This window comes from Malaclemys terrapin, chromosome 2, assembly GCF_027887155.1.
Source record: "Malaclemys terrapin pileata isolate rMalTer1 chromosome 2, rMalTer1.hap1, whole genome shotgun sequence".
Classification (NCBI taxonomy): domain Eukaryota; kingdom Metazoa; phylum Chordata; order Testudines; family Emydidae; genus Malaclemys; species Malaclemys terrapin.
Genome location: NC_071506.1, coordinates 162,512,154 through 162,526,693, shown reverse-complemented (window position 1 = coordinate 162,526,693; position 14,540 = coordinate 162,512,154).

Below are 14,540 nucleotides of genomic sequence, written 5' to 3'. Positions count from 1 at the left end.
TGATAGTGGTAAGGGGTGGCAACCAAGTGATTCACCCCATGAGCTTCCCACAGGTTTTTCATGGTCCCTGCCAGGAAATTAGTTCCCGAATCGGTAAGGATGTCGGAGGGCCAACCTACCCTGGCAAAAATGTCTGTTAATGTCTGGCATACACTTTTAGCCCTGGTGTTGCTTAAGGGTACTGCTTCCGGCCATCGGGTAGCAAAATCCATGAAAGTCAGTACATACTGCTTTCCTCTGGGTGTCTTCTTTGGGAAAGGACCCAGAATATCCACAGCTACTCGCTGAAATGGGACCTCAATTATGGGTAGTGGCTGGAGAGGGGCTTTAACCTGAACCACATCCCCTAACAGCTGTAGGTATAACTGAATGCAACTTACAGAAGCATTCCTGTCTTTAACACTCAGATGTCCAATTCCCAACGGGGTCCAAACCCCAAATAAATCCCTTTTACTCATAAATTGTTCGCCCTCTGTAACACTGATAGAGAGATATGCACAGCTGTTTGCCCCTCCCCCTGAGGTATTAATACATACTCTGAGTTAATTAATAAGTAAAAAGTTATTTTATTAAATACAGAAAGTAGGATTTAAGTGGTTCCAAGTAGTGACAGACAGAACAAAGTGAATTACCAAGTAAAATAAAATAGAACACGCAAATCTATGTTTAAGAAACCGAATACAAATAAAACCTCACCTGTTCCAGTAAGCATCCTTTTACAGACTAGACTTCTGCTAGTCTGGGTCCAGCAATCACTCAAACCCCTGTAGTTACTGTCCATTGTTCCAGTTTCTTCAGGTATTCTTGGAGGTGGAGAGGCTCTCTCTTTAGCCAGCTGAAGACAAAATGGAGGAGTTTCCCAGGGGTTTAAGTAGACTTTCTCTTGTGGGTGGAGACCCCCTCCTTACTCCTATGCAAAGTCCAGCTCCAAGATGGAGTTTTGGAGTCACATGGGCAAGTCACATATCCATGCATGACTCAATTTTTACCAGCCAAGCCACAGTCCTGGGAAGGCTCAGATGTGGATTGGCATCTTCAAGTTCATTCTTGGCTTAAGTGGTTTTTGATTGGGCACTTAATTTGCACTTTGCTCAAGAAGCTGACCTAATGCTCTACTAGGCTAGTTAAAATCAATACAGTACACAGTCAATATTCATAACTTTGAATACAAAAATGATACGTGCATATAAATAGGATGAATACATTCAGTACATCGTAACCTTTACATGGCATGATATGTTACATGGCATATGTAGCCTAAAACATATTCCAGTTATGTCACATATACAATCATAAGCATATTCCATAAAGCCTTATGGGGGGCACCGTCACAGCAACACACACCATGCTTCGTGGTGAGGGTGGGGAAGGGGCCCCAGCCACTAGGGATGGTATTCCGGGAGGTGGCTGAGTCAGATGGCAAGGCGGTGAGCGGAGGGGTTGCAGCCACCTGGGCGTATGCTCTGGGGGCTGGGAAATGGTTGACCCCCGAGAAGGTGGAGGGAACAATGGGAGAGGAAGGAGGGGGGCCGCAGCAGACAGCAGGGCCACAGCAGGAGGTAGAGCCTCCGCCATTGGTGGTTGCACCTTCCAGGCGGGGCTCTTACCCTTCTTTGTTCCCCGGTCCTTCCTACCGGCCAAAAGGCTTCCCCCGGAGATGGAGTTGGCAGAGGTCACAGCAGCAGCGGAGTCCATGGAGTCCCTACCTGTGCCTGCCATGGCTGGTGTCTCAATGGCAGAGATGGTGGGTGACCTGGCAGCGGCGGTCGGGAAAGCTATCATAGAGGTGGACAGGGGACAGGCTGGGGGAGGTCAACAGGAGGACTCGGGGAGGTCCCAACCTCAAAAACACCTGCCATGCAGGAGGAGGGACAGGAACAACCACTGGGGAGATGATGTGGAAAAAGCTGAAGTCCTCAATGATTTTTTTGCCTCGATCTTCACAGATGAGGTCAGCTCCCAGACTGCTGCACTAGGCAACACACTATGGGGAGTAGGTGAGCAGCACTCAATGGTAAAAGAACAGGTTAAGGACTATTTAGAAAAGCTGGATATGCACAAGTCTATGGGTCCAGATCTAATGCATCCAAGGGTGCTGAGGGAGTTGGCTGATGTGATTGCAGAACCATTGGCCATTATCTTTGAAAATTCGTGGTGATCAGGGGTGGTCCCGGATGATTGGAAAAAGGCAAATACAGTGCCCAAATTTAAAAAAGGGAAGAAAGAGAACCCAGGGAACTACAGACCGGTCAGCCTCACTTCAGTCCCCGGCAAAATCATGAAGCAGGTCCTCAAGGAATCCATTTTGAAGCACCTAGAGGAGAGGGAGGTGATCAGGAATAGTCATGCCTGACCAACCTGATTGCCTTCCATGATGAGATAACTGGCTCTGTGGATATGGGGAAAGCGGTGGATGTGATATATCTTGACTTTAGCAAAGCTTTTGATACGGTCTCCCACCGTATTCTTGCCAGCAAGTTAAAGAAGTATGGAGTGGATGAATGGACTATAAGGTGGATAGAAAGCTGGCTAGATTGTCAGGCTCAATAGATAGTGATCAACGGCTCGATGTCTAGTTGACAGCCAGTATCAAGCAGAGTGCCCCAGGGGTCGGTCCTGGGGCCGGTTTTGTTCAACATCTTCATTAATGATCTGGATGATGGGATGAATTGCACCCTCGGCATGTTAGCAGATGACACTAAGCTGGGGGAGAGATAGATATGCTGGAGGGTAGGGATAGGGTCCAGAGTGACCTAGACAAATTGGGCTAAATGAAATTGATGAGGTTCAACAAGGACAAGTGCAGAGTCCTGCACTTAGGACAGAAGAATCCCATTCACTGCTACAGAGTGGGGACCGACTGGCTAAGCAGCAGTTCTGCAGAAAAGGACCTGGGGATTACAATGGATGAGAAACTGCATATGAGTCAGCAGTGTGCCCTTGTTGCCAAGAAGGCTAATGGCATATTGGGCTGTATTAGTAGGAGCATTGCTAGCAGATCGAGGGAAGTGATTATTCCCCTCTATTCAGCACTGGTGAGGCCACACCTGGAGTACTGTGTTCAGTTTTGGTCCCCCCACTACGGAAGGGATGTGGACAAATTGGAGGGAGTCCAGCGGAGGGCAACGAAAATGATTAGGGGGCTGGGCACATGACTTATGAGGAGAGGCTAAGGGAACTGGGCTTATTTAGTCTGCAGAAGAGAAGAGTGAGGGGGGATTTGATAGCGGCCTTCAACTACCTGAAGAGGGGTTCCAAAGAGGATGGAGCTAGGCTGTTCTCAGTGGTGGCAGATGACAGAACAAGGAGCAATGGTCTCAAATTGCAGTGCGGGAGGTCTAGGTTGGATATTAGGAAAAACTATTTCACTAGGAGGGTGGTGAAGCACCGGAATGGATTACCTAGGGAGGTGGTGGAATCTCCATCCTTAGAGGTTTTTAAGGCCCGGCTTGACAAAGCCTTAGCTGGGATGATTTAGTTGGTGTTGGTCCTGCTTTGAGCAGGGGGTTGGACTAGATGACCTCCTGAGGTCTCTTCCAACCCTAAAATTCTATGATTCTATGAAACAAAAGGGGAGAGAGGGAGGGGAAAGGAGGCCGCTTCTCCTCCCCGCTAGGCTGGAAACGGGGCGGGGGGGGGGGGGACAGAGAAGGACACAGGAAACCAAGGGACACAAACTCCAGCACAAGATAGTAGAACTGGCTCCTCTGGCTGCACTGGGGAGGAAAGAAACCAAACTAACATAAGGGGGTGAAAAGCAGTGAGGGAGACAAGTAAAAAGGGGAAGGGAATCACAAGCTCTAGAGAAAGGTGCACAGGTGGACAAGCAAACTGGGCCAAATGGGAGGGGCGAACAGCAGGGGATAGGAAAGAAGGGAGGGGTGGGGTAACCACAGCTGGGGGACCAATAACAGGGAGGGCTGAAAGAAAACCAAACTATGAGACTAGGGGTGGGGCTAGCAAAAAAACTGGCGTCCTGGGATTAGGGCAGGGCAAACAAAGAAAGAAGCCCCTAGGGAACCAGGGCGGGGCGAAAGGGAACAAACAGAGCAGCCAAAAGGGAGTGGACGGGGCAGGCAGCATGGGGAAAGGAGGCAAACTGCTGCAAGGGGGGTCCGGCAGGCAAGGCGGGGGGGGAGGAAACCCACCAACAAAATGCAGCTGGGAGAGGGAGGACAAAACCAAGAGTATGTAGAAGAAAACTGCGCCCATGAGTGCTCAGATAGCAAAGCTTGCTTGCTGCTGCAAAACCCAGGTTATTAGAGGGAGGAGGCGAGCAGCTAGGCCACAGAGTGGAAAATGGCCTCTAGCAATGTTTGTGGTGGTGGATGGGGCAGCAACAGTGGTGGTAGCTAAAGGGGGAGAGATGGACTGGGGGGAAGGGGTCTGCACCAGTCCTCCGCCTCCCCCCACACCAACAACAACAGCTGCCACCATAGGAGCAAAATTGGAAAAGCTCAGCACAGACTCCCCACTCACTTCAAGCTGTGGCAAACCCAAACACTGCTCTAGAGTACAGGTTGCGACCCAGTACTGGGTCACGGAATGGCAGGCACTGGGTCGCCTTGCTGATTCAAATTACAATGATCGTTGCCACGCAGCAGCTCTAAAGGACCTGGAGAGGAGAGAGGTAGAGGGTGGGTGGGAACTGGGGATGGGAGCAAGTTGGGGCTTCCAGGGCTGCTGCGGGCTTCTCCCCTGGCCCCAGAGCTTGCTGCTGCCGGCAGGGAGAGAGACGCCCTTCCCCCGGAACTCTATGCTGCCTGTCAGCAGGGGGAGAGAGGGCCCCTTCCCCCAGAGCTAGCTGCTGCCAGCAGGGAGAGGGCTGGGGGAATCCTCTGGCCCCAGCCCTGGGGGAATCCTCTGGCCCCAGCCCTGGGGCACCCTGCCTGCACCCAAACTCCTCATCCCTGGCCCCACCCCAGAGCCCGCACTGCCAGCCAGATCCCTCACCCCCCCCCCGCATCCCAACCTTCTGCCCCAGCCCTGAGCTCCCTCCTGCACCCTGAACCTCTCATCCCCAGTTCCTTAGAGCCCTCACCCCCAGCCAGAGCCCTCACCCTCGCACCCCACCCTCTGTCCTACCCTGAGCCACCTCCCACACTCCAAACTCCTCACCCCCATTAATTTTGTTATGTGCACCAATATGTAGGTGATTTGTCACACATCACCTCCATATTGATGCAAATAACAAGATTAGTTCCACACATGAGTAGGAAAAATTAGAGGGAACACTGATTACACCACCATTAGAATAACATTACAATTATACATGCATAACATCGTGTTTCCGGTATTTGCACAGAGCTACATCTTACACTTACTACGTGTTACGCACTACACGCAGTTTGAGTATAATCCCCTAAATTGTTTTTCTGATCCACCCACTGCTGTGTGCTCGCTTCGGCAGCACATATACTAAAATTGGAACCACTGCTGTGTGGAAACTAAGATTTTTGCATGATTTTGGATAAACCCCCCAAAAGCTGGAAAATATGGAGCATTTTGTAATAAGAAAAAGAAGTTCGGAAACACAGCCATCAAATCCATTAACATCTGTGAGGGAAAGTGAAAGTAAGCTATGCACAACAGAAAATTCTAGCAGTAAAATCGAACAGACTGCTTCCAACTCATCTGAACAGCCAACTAAAAAGAAAAAATCATGACCGAGGCAGTTTAGTGTTGATTTCTTGAAATATGGCTTATTCAATTGTGCTAAAGCAAACCAAGAACCAAAGCCCCAATGTGTTATTTGCACTGAAGTACTTGCAAACAAGAGTTTAAAGCCATCAAAGTTGAGGAGACATTTAGAAACAAAACATACAGAACTTGCGGATAAACCATTGGACTATTTTCAAAGGAAGCAATGGGAACTTATCAGGTCATGTTCTCAGTGGTCAACCACCTTGAATGATAAAGCACAACTGGCATCGTATTTGCATATCGTGTGGCAAAAGCGAAAATGACCCAAACAGTTGCTGAAAAAGTTATTCTTCCAGCATGCGTGGATAGGGTGTGGACATTTTTGATGAGAAAGTCCGCTGAAAAATTGAAAAGTATTCCTCTCAGTGATAACACAGTGTCTCGGCGAATACATGATACTGCAGAGAATTTGGAAGTTCAAATTGTAGTCAGGGATTTTGCTATACAACTTGATGAAAGTACTGATATTTCAGATTGCGCAACGCTGTTAGTTTATGGTACATATGGCAAGATGATTTTAAGGAGGATTTGCTGTGTTGTCTGACTCTCCCAACGAATACAGCAGGGGCACAGATATTTGCCGCACTGAATGACTGCATAGTTGGAAAATACAAACTGGAATGGAATAACAAGTGACAGTGCAGCAAATCTGACGTAAAGAACAGTGCAGTTGTGAAAAAAATCTGAGAGGCAGCTGGCAATGACATTGTTTGGAATCATTGTTTCATTCACCGCAAAGCTTTGGCGTCCAGGAAGCAGTCAAAATCGTAAACTTCATTAAAGGGAGCTCACTTAACAGCAGGCTTTTTGAAGCGCTATGCTCAGACATGGGAGCAGAACACATGCATTTACTGTTTCACACTGAAGTAAGGTGGCTGAGTGCTTACTAGGGTATACGAACTCAGGAACGAGACTCATGTTCTTTTGGTGGTGAAACGGTCTAGTTTGGCAACTTTGTTTGACTATGATAGTTGGTTAATAAAGTTGTCATACCTTGCTGACATTTTCTCGATTTTAAATGAACTAAACTTGAAGTTACAAGGAAGATCCAATGATTTGTTTCAACATTGTGAAGAGATACAAGTAATTCAAAAGTCATTGGCACTGTGGCAAGCAGGTCTGAACAGTAATCGGCCCAGCTACTACATGTTCCCAACACTGTTACAACACATTGAGAAAAACACCAGTGAGGAAAAAGTGAATGAATTGAAAACTATCATACAGTTACATCTCGCTGCTCTTTCTGACACTTTTAGTTGCTATTTCAACAAACAAGTTTGAATATCTGAATGAAAAACACTGGGTGAAAGATCCTTTTGCTTTTGAAAACCCTGAGGCAACAATGGAGCTAAATCTGACACCTGAATAAGAGAATGAAGTGCTGCATCTCACCTGTGATAACACTCTGAAAACACAACACAAGTCAATAAACTTGTCATCATTTTGGATCAGTGTTTCCAAAGAATATCCACTGCTAAGTAAAGTAAGTGTGCTCTTGCTACTGCCGTTCACAACAACCTACATGTGTGAAGTGGAATTTTCCACTATGACAAGATTAAAAACCAAAGAAAGAAACCGACTGAACAATGGACCTGATATGCGTGTACCCTTTCATCCTGTGATCCTGACTGGAACGAGATCACGAGGAACAAACAGGCCCACCAGTCACCTTAAGTAAGTGAAACTCAACCTGATCACCTTTATAGGGTTTTGTTTAAAAGTAATGGCTTTGTATAGGGTTAGTTATGTAAAGTGGGTTAAGCTGGAATGTATTGCAATATTATGATTTTACAAAAACTCTAGTCAAAAGATACAATTATGTTGGCTCATGGGCATCAACAATTTTCTCCAACTGGGTCACAAGAAAAAAAGTTTGAAAACCACTGATCTAAGACATTCCCAGCTATAGAAAACATGAGTGGGGCATTCTTTGTAACAACCAACAGAGGCGGTACCTCAATTTATATGCTTTTCTCAATGCCGGCCTATGTGGGAGCTATTTGAAACAAGTTTAGTTTGAATTTGATGCACTCTTCAGATCCACAGTGAACAAAAGCCATGTTGATTAAAAAGCCATGTTAATTATCAGGTGGACAGTGTTTTCTCTTTCTCCCAGGTTTCCTTTTGTTCTTCCACTTATGGCTGCCCCTGCATGTCAAAGCCCTTCTTTTTAAAGGGTTTTGGGCACCCTGTGCATCACACCTCTCTTTCTCTTAAGTCTTCTTTTAATATACATTAGATCTTGCCATCCTGTAAAGCCAAGTGGGTAACCACCTGCCTTATCCAGAGAAGCTTAGGAGACATGGCCTACTAAATTTTTGGCTATGTTTTGTGTGTGTGTTTTATGTGGGGTTTAATAATTGCTGCTCCCTTCTTAAATGACAGGTTTCAGAGTAGCAGCCCTGTTAGTCTGTATCCGTAAAAAGAACAGGAGTACTTGTGGCACCTTAGAGACTAACAAATTTATTAGAGCATAAGCTTTCGTGGACTACAGCCCACTTCTTCGGATGCATACAGAGTGGAATAAATATTGAGGAGATATATATACACACATATACAGAGAGCATAAACAGGTGGGAGTTGTCTTACCAACTCTGAGAGGCCAATTCAGTAAGAGAAAAAAAACTTTTGAAGTGATAATCAAGCTAGCCCAGTACAGACAGTTTGATAAGAAGTGTGAGAATACTTACAAGGGGAGATAGATTCAATGTTTGTAATGGCTCAGCCATTCCCAGTCCTTATTCAATCCTGAGTTGATTGTGTCTAGTTTGCATATCAATTCCAGCTCAGCAGTCTCTCGTTGGAGTCTGTTTCTGAAGCTTTTCTGTTGTAATATAGCCACCCGCAGGTCTGTCATTGAATGACCAGACAGGTTAAAGTGTTCTCCCACTGGTTTTTGAGTATTATGATTCCTGATGTCAGATTTGTGTCCATTAATTCTTTTGCGTAGAGACTGTCCGGTTTGGCCAATGTACGTGGCAGAGGGGCATTGCTGGCACATGATGGCATATATCACATTGGTAGATGTGCAGGTGAACGAGCCCCTGATGGTATGGCTGATGTGATTAGGTCCTATGATGATGTCACTTGAATAGATATGTGGACAGAGTTGGCATCGGGCTTTGTTACAAGGATAGATTCCTGGGTCAGTGGTTTTGTTCAGTGATGTGTGGTTGCTGGTGAGTATTTGCTTTAGGTTGGGGGGTTGTCTGTAAGCGAGGACAGGTCTGTGTCCCAAGATCTGTGAGAGTAAAGGATCATCTTTCAGGATAGGTTGTAGATCTCTGATGGTGCGCTGGAGAGGTTTTAGTTGGGGGCTGAAGGTGACAGCTAGTGGTGTTCTGTTATTTTCTTTGTTGGGCCTGTCTTGTAGGAGGTGACTTCTGGGTACTCGTCTGGCTCTGTCAATCTGTTTTTTCACTTCAGCAGGTGGGTATTGTAGTTTTAAGAATGCTTGATAGAGATCTTGTAGGTGCTTGTCTCTATCTGAGGGATTGGAGCAAATGCGGTTATATCTTAGAGCTTGGCTGTAGACAATGGATAGTGTAGTGTGTCCTGGATGGAAGCTGGAGGCATGTAGGTAAGTGTAGCGGTCAGTAGGTTTCCGGTATAGGGTGGTATTTATGTGACCATCACTTATTAGCACAGCAGTGTCCAGGAAATGGACCGCTTGTGTGGATTGATCTAGGCTGAGGTTGATGGTGGGATGGAAATCATTGAAATCATGGTGAAATTCCTCAAGGGCTTCTTTTCCATGGGTCCAGATGATGAAGATGTCATCAATGTAGTGCAAGTAGAGTAGGGGCGTTAGGGGACGAGTACCCAGAAGCACCTCCTACAAGACAGGCCCAACAAAGAAAATAACAGAACACCACTAGCTGTCACCTTCAGCCCCCAACTAAAACCTCTCCAGCGCACCATCAGAGATCTACAACCTATCCTGAAAGATGATCCTTTACTCTCACAGATCTTGGGAGACAGACCTGTCCTCGCTTACAGACAACCCCCCAACCTAAAGCAAATACTCACCAGCAACCACACATCACTGAACAAAACCACTGACCCAGAAACCTATCCTTGTAACAAAGCCCGATGCCAACTCTGTCCACATATCTATTCAAGTGACATCATCATAGGACCTAATCACATCAGCCATACCATCAGGGGCTCGTTCACCTGCACATCTACCAATGTGATATATGCCATCATGTGCCAGCAATGCCCCTCTGCCATGTACATTGGCCAAACCGGACAGTCTCTACGCAAAAGAATTAATGGACACAAATCTGACATCAGGAATCATAATACTCAAAAACCAGTGGGAGAACACTTTAACCTGTCTGGTCATTCAATGACAGACCTGCGGGTGGCTATATTACAACAGAAAAACTTCAAAAACAGACTCCAACGAGAGACTGCCGAGCTGGAATTGATATGCAAACTAGACACAATCAACTCAGGATTGAATAAGGACTGGGAATGGCTGAGCCATTACAAACATTGAATCTATCTCCCCTTGTAAGTATTCTCACACTTCTTATCAAACTGTCTGTACTGGGCTAGCTTGATTATCACTTCAAAAGTTTTTTTTCTCTTACTGAATTGGCCTCTCAGAGTTGGTAAGACAACTCCCACCTGTTTATGCTCTCTGTATGTGTGTATATATATCTCCTCAATATTTATTCCACTCTGTATGCATCCGAAGAAGTGGGCTGTAGTCCACGAAAGCTTATGCTCTAATAAATTTGTTAGTCTCTAAGGTGCCACAAGTACTCCTGTTCTTCTTAAATGAGTTACAGAACATTCCCCCCATGATATCCAGGAAGGGCCTATCGAGCCCAGGCTTTGTGAAGTTTCTGTAGATGGTTGGATCTCTGTAATTTTTCAGGTCCACATAGCATTTTGCTTTTTAAAAACACTTCGCTCTCCAGGAGTAGGTGCAGCTTGATGATCACTTTGCCAAAAGCATAATGTGATGCCTGTTCGAGTCTGTCTTTATTTCAATGGTGATGATATTGATGTGATGTTTACTGACTGTGATATAATGCTGTTTATCATACATGATGGTGACAAACTCTTTGATCCTTCCTCAGATGGGGACGCAGCGTAATGTAAAGTCCCCCACAAACTGGTGATCTGCAATGTCTGTGTATAGATACATGGAGTTGAAACCCCCTGTAATCTCTCTTGAGAAGGGGCTTTTTTTGACACTGCAATTGGGGGCCAAACCCAATAGAGTAACTTACAAACCCAATACAATACTTAATGTTGTAGTTACGTCCCTGAAAAATGCAACTTTAAATGAAACAATGTTAAACAAATCCAATTTTCCCATAAGATTTAATGTAAATGTGGGGGGTTAGGTTCCAAGGAATTTTTGGGGGGGCAGACAAAAGGCATCATATACTGTACAGTACTGTACTGTGGTGGGGAGGTGCCCCTGGCTTACCCCTGGGGCTCAGGGTAGAGGTGCCGGGTCTGGGAGGGAGTTAGGGTGTAGGAGGGCACTCAGGGTGGTGGTGTGGGAGGAGGCTCAGGGCTGGGGCAGGCAGGAGGTGCAGAGTACTTACCTGAGGCAGCTCCTGTTTGGTGCATGGGGTGTGCAGGTGGCTCTGCGCAGCGCAGCACCACCCCCCATGGCTGCGATTCTGGGAGATGCGATTCTGGGAGCTGCCCCTCCCCCCCGCAGGCAGGGCTACCTGGAACGCAGGGGCTTTAGGAGATGCAAGGCCCTGGGCTAAGGGGGCCCTGGCTTGCAGCTCTAAAGCCCCTTTCGGAATGTGGCCCTACGAGCACGGGCCGGAGGACTCAGAAGGAGCAGGGGCAGCGCATGGCCGGAGAGAAGCAGTGCTTTCCCCTTCAACGTGCCGCTTCTCTCCAGACGGCTTTGAAGGGGAAAGAGCCGCTTCTCTTCAGCCACTGGCCACACGGCTGCCCTTGCTCCTCCTGAGTCTTCTAGCCCGTGCTCGCAGGGCCGCATTCCGAAAGGGGTTTTAGAGCTGCAGGCCAGAGCCCCCTTAGCCCAGGGCCCTGCAGCCCCTAAAGCCCCTGCATTCTGGGTGGCCCTGCCAGGTGGGGTGTGGGGGGCAGCTTCCCCACTCACTCCCTCTGTCCTAGAAAGTCCTAAGCGGAAGTGCTGGGAGGGAGGGAGGAAGTGAGGGGGAAAAGAGGTGGAGAAGAGGAACTTGTTCCCTTGTAAAGTCAACCAAACGACATTATAAGGGAGCATTGCACAACTTTAAACGAGTATGTTCCCTAATAGAGCAGCGACGTAACTTTGAAACAATGTTAAGCGGGAGGACGGTAAGTGAGGAGTTACTGTATATTAGCTAGCTCCCTGCCTATAGAAAAAGCATAAGCAACATCAGAGGATTTAAGTCTAACTTTTGTACCTGCAAGGTCATACTTCATGACCACCTCTGGTAGCTCCCCTGGATGATTAGCCACAGTATTATTCATATAATCCAGTAATTTGGGTATGGTCAAGTAACAGCCTTGTCACAGGTTGAAACTCCATTTTTTCTCTCCAAAGCCAATTTCAGAAGGGGTAGCTCCATTGACACTGCTCCAGCTGTGGGGGTATTGTATTTCCATTATCCTCCGAGGTCTCTGCAAGATCCAAGGGCTTAACTTGCTGTACTGCAAAGTTCAAGCTACTGTTTTGAAGAAAAAACTCATAGCTGGAATTGCTACACAAAGCAATATAAAAACTCCCATCATTCATTTTTTCCTCTCTTTACAGAAATAATTATTTTCTTTTGCAACTAAATGTCAAAGTTGAAAATGTGTTCCACCCAACAAATTTATCAGGCCACTCCAACCATTTCACCAGTAGCCACTTCTGTCCTCACCCTCTCTTTCTCTGCTAGGACTTTTTCAATTCTGTAAATCCTATCCTGTTGTGGGTTAACTTTTTGTAATTCTTCAGGGTAAAAAAAAAATCCAGTAACTGTCACCTCCATAATCTTTTAATTGGTATACAATTCTCTGGCCCATGGTTAAGGCTTCATCCACTACAAATATTTCAGTGATAAAAGTTTGTTCATAGCCTTTTTCAAAAGCTCCTTTTGTTTTTAAATACAGTGGCCTTCTCTAAACGAGGAAGCAATCTGATTTATTTTAAAACATTCTCCATAAACCATTTTCCATACTTTTAGAGAATTTGAGGGGTTAACATCAAAAGGTCTGATACATGTAGTTCTTTGAAAACTTTGATTGTAACTTTTTATAAACTCTAGTAACACATCATCAATGTAGTGAAAAGTATTGTTGGTTGTAATATATATCCCAGTCTTCGATTTTAAAGTTTCATTAAACCACTCCACAACCCCTGCTTTGACTTCATTAGTAACAAACTGGTAGACATGTTACTTTAACAATTTGCTTAAAGGTTTGTTTAAAAATTCTTTCCCCCAATTGGTTTGTAATTTTCAAGGTACACAATTGTCCTTGAAAATAGTTATAAAGACCTTGGATATTTCACCACCCATCTTGTCTTTTAGGCCCAAGCATATTTACATAGAATGTCTATCACTGTTAAGATGTACTTAAAAGCACTGTTGTGTTTGGAGAGCTGCTGCATATCCACTTAAAACCACTGCCTGCAATTATGCATCACATCTGAAGTAAGTCTTATTTCTTTAAAAATGTATTTGTACTGGTATGTGTAAGCATCTTGCTCTGAAATCGAACCTTTTACCTGTCTTCTATTCAGAGAATTACTATGTTTCTGGCTGCTTGAAAAAGAAGCTTCCCTGGAGATGTAATATTTTCTTTAACAGAGCCTCCTGTGTACACATGGCTGGTGGTTGTAAATTCTTTTACAAACACTAGTATGGAGGGGTCACAATCAAATTTAAACAAAAATCTTTTAATCACGTAGTTTAACACAACATTTTTACAGTCCCTGCTGTGGAAATGGACATTGTGAACCCACACCATTCATGGGTCCAAGCTGGCTCATTCTTCCATTTTGTTCTTATCCAGGGTTGCCTCTTGATCTCTGTTGGAGGCATAAAAAAAAAAAAACCACCCAGCTGATTTGAGATAATATGCCCACTGAGAGTGAATCTGTTCCAGGATGTCCTAGGGTATTCTCAAAGGCCTCTAGAAAGGTGATTGCAAACTGTTCCCAGATTTTTCAAAAAATAAATAGCTTTAAATCCTATTTTAGATTTACAAAACCGCAGGTCGTTTCCTACCCCATTACAACCCCCCCTAACTTCCACTTGTATAGTTTATTTACCAGAGCAACATCTTCTTCATTCATTTTGTCCGATGGTGACTCCAAGGAAGCTTGGTTGCCTTCCTCCATAGGCTCAGATGGTGGGCGGGCATCACACGCAGTCTGACTCTCAATAGCATGGGTCTTGCTGTCAGGTTCCAGTGTACCCAGCCAACAGTTAGGCCAAAGGGATACCCGTGGCCACTCCCTCCTCCTCAAAACTGTTGCTAATGTAGCACTTTGTGAGCTATTTAGCACCCTTAGAGCTAAAACGAATCTCCTAGTTTTCACAGGGGTGGTAAAAGGCTGCCATGTTTCTTCTCAGCATTTCCATGATTTCTGAAAACACAACCTTGAAACAAGATAGCTCCTTGCTGCGTGGAATAGACTGCCAGGGGTAATGCTGCTGACCAGTCAGTTGTTAAATTCCAGAGGGCGGAGTATCTGGCCTAGCTACTTGTGCAATACCTATTCTGATTGGTACACATTTCCCTTCCAGAATGTCCTATGGGGCTAGAATCTGCTTGGATTGGTATAGAGCAGTGGGAGGAGTTCTTAGAGGGAGCACAACACTTCCAGACAGGTCATCCCACCCTGAAACTTGCCCTGATAG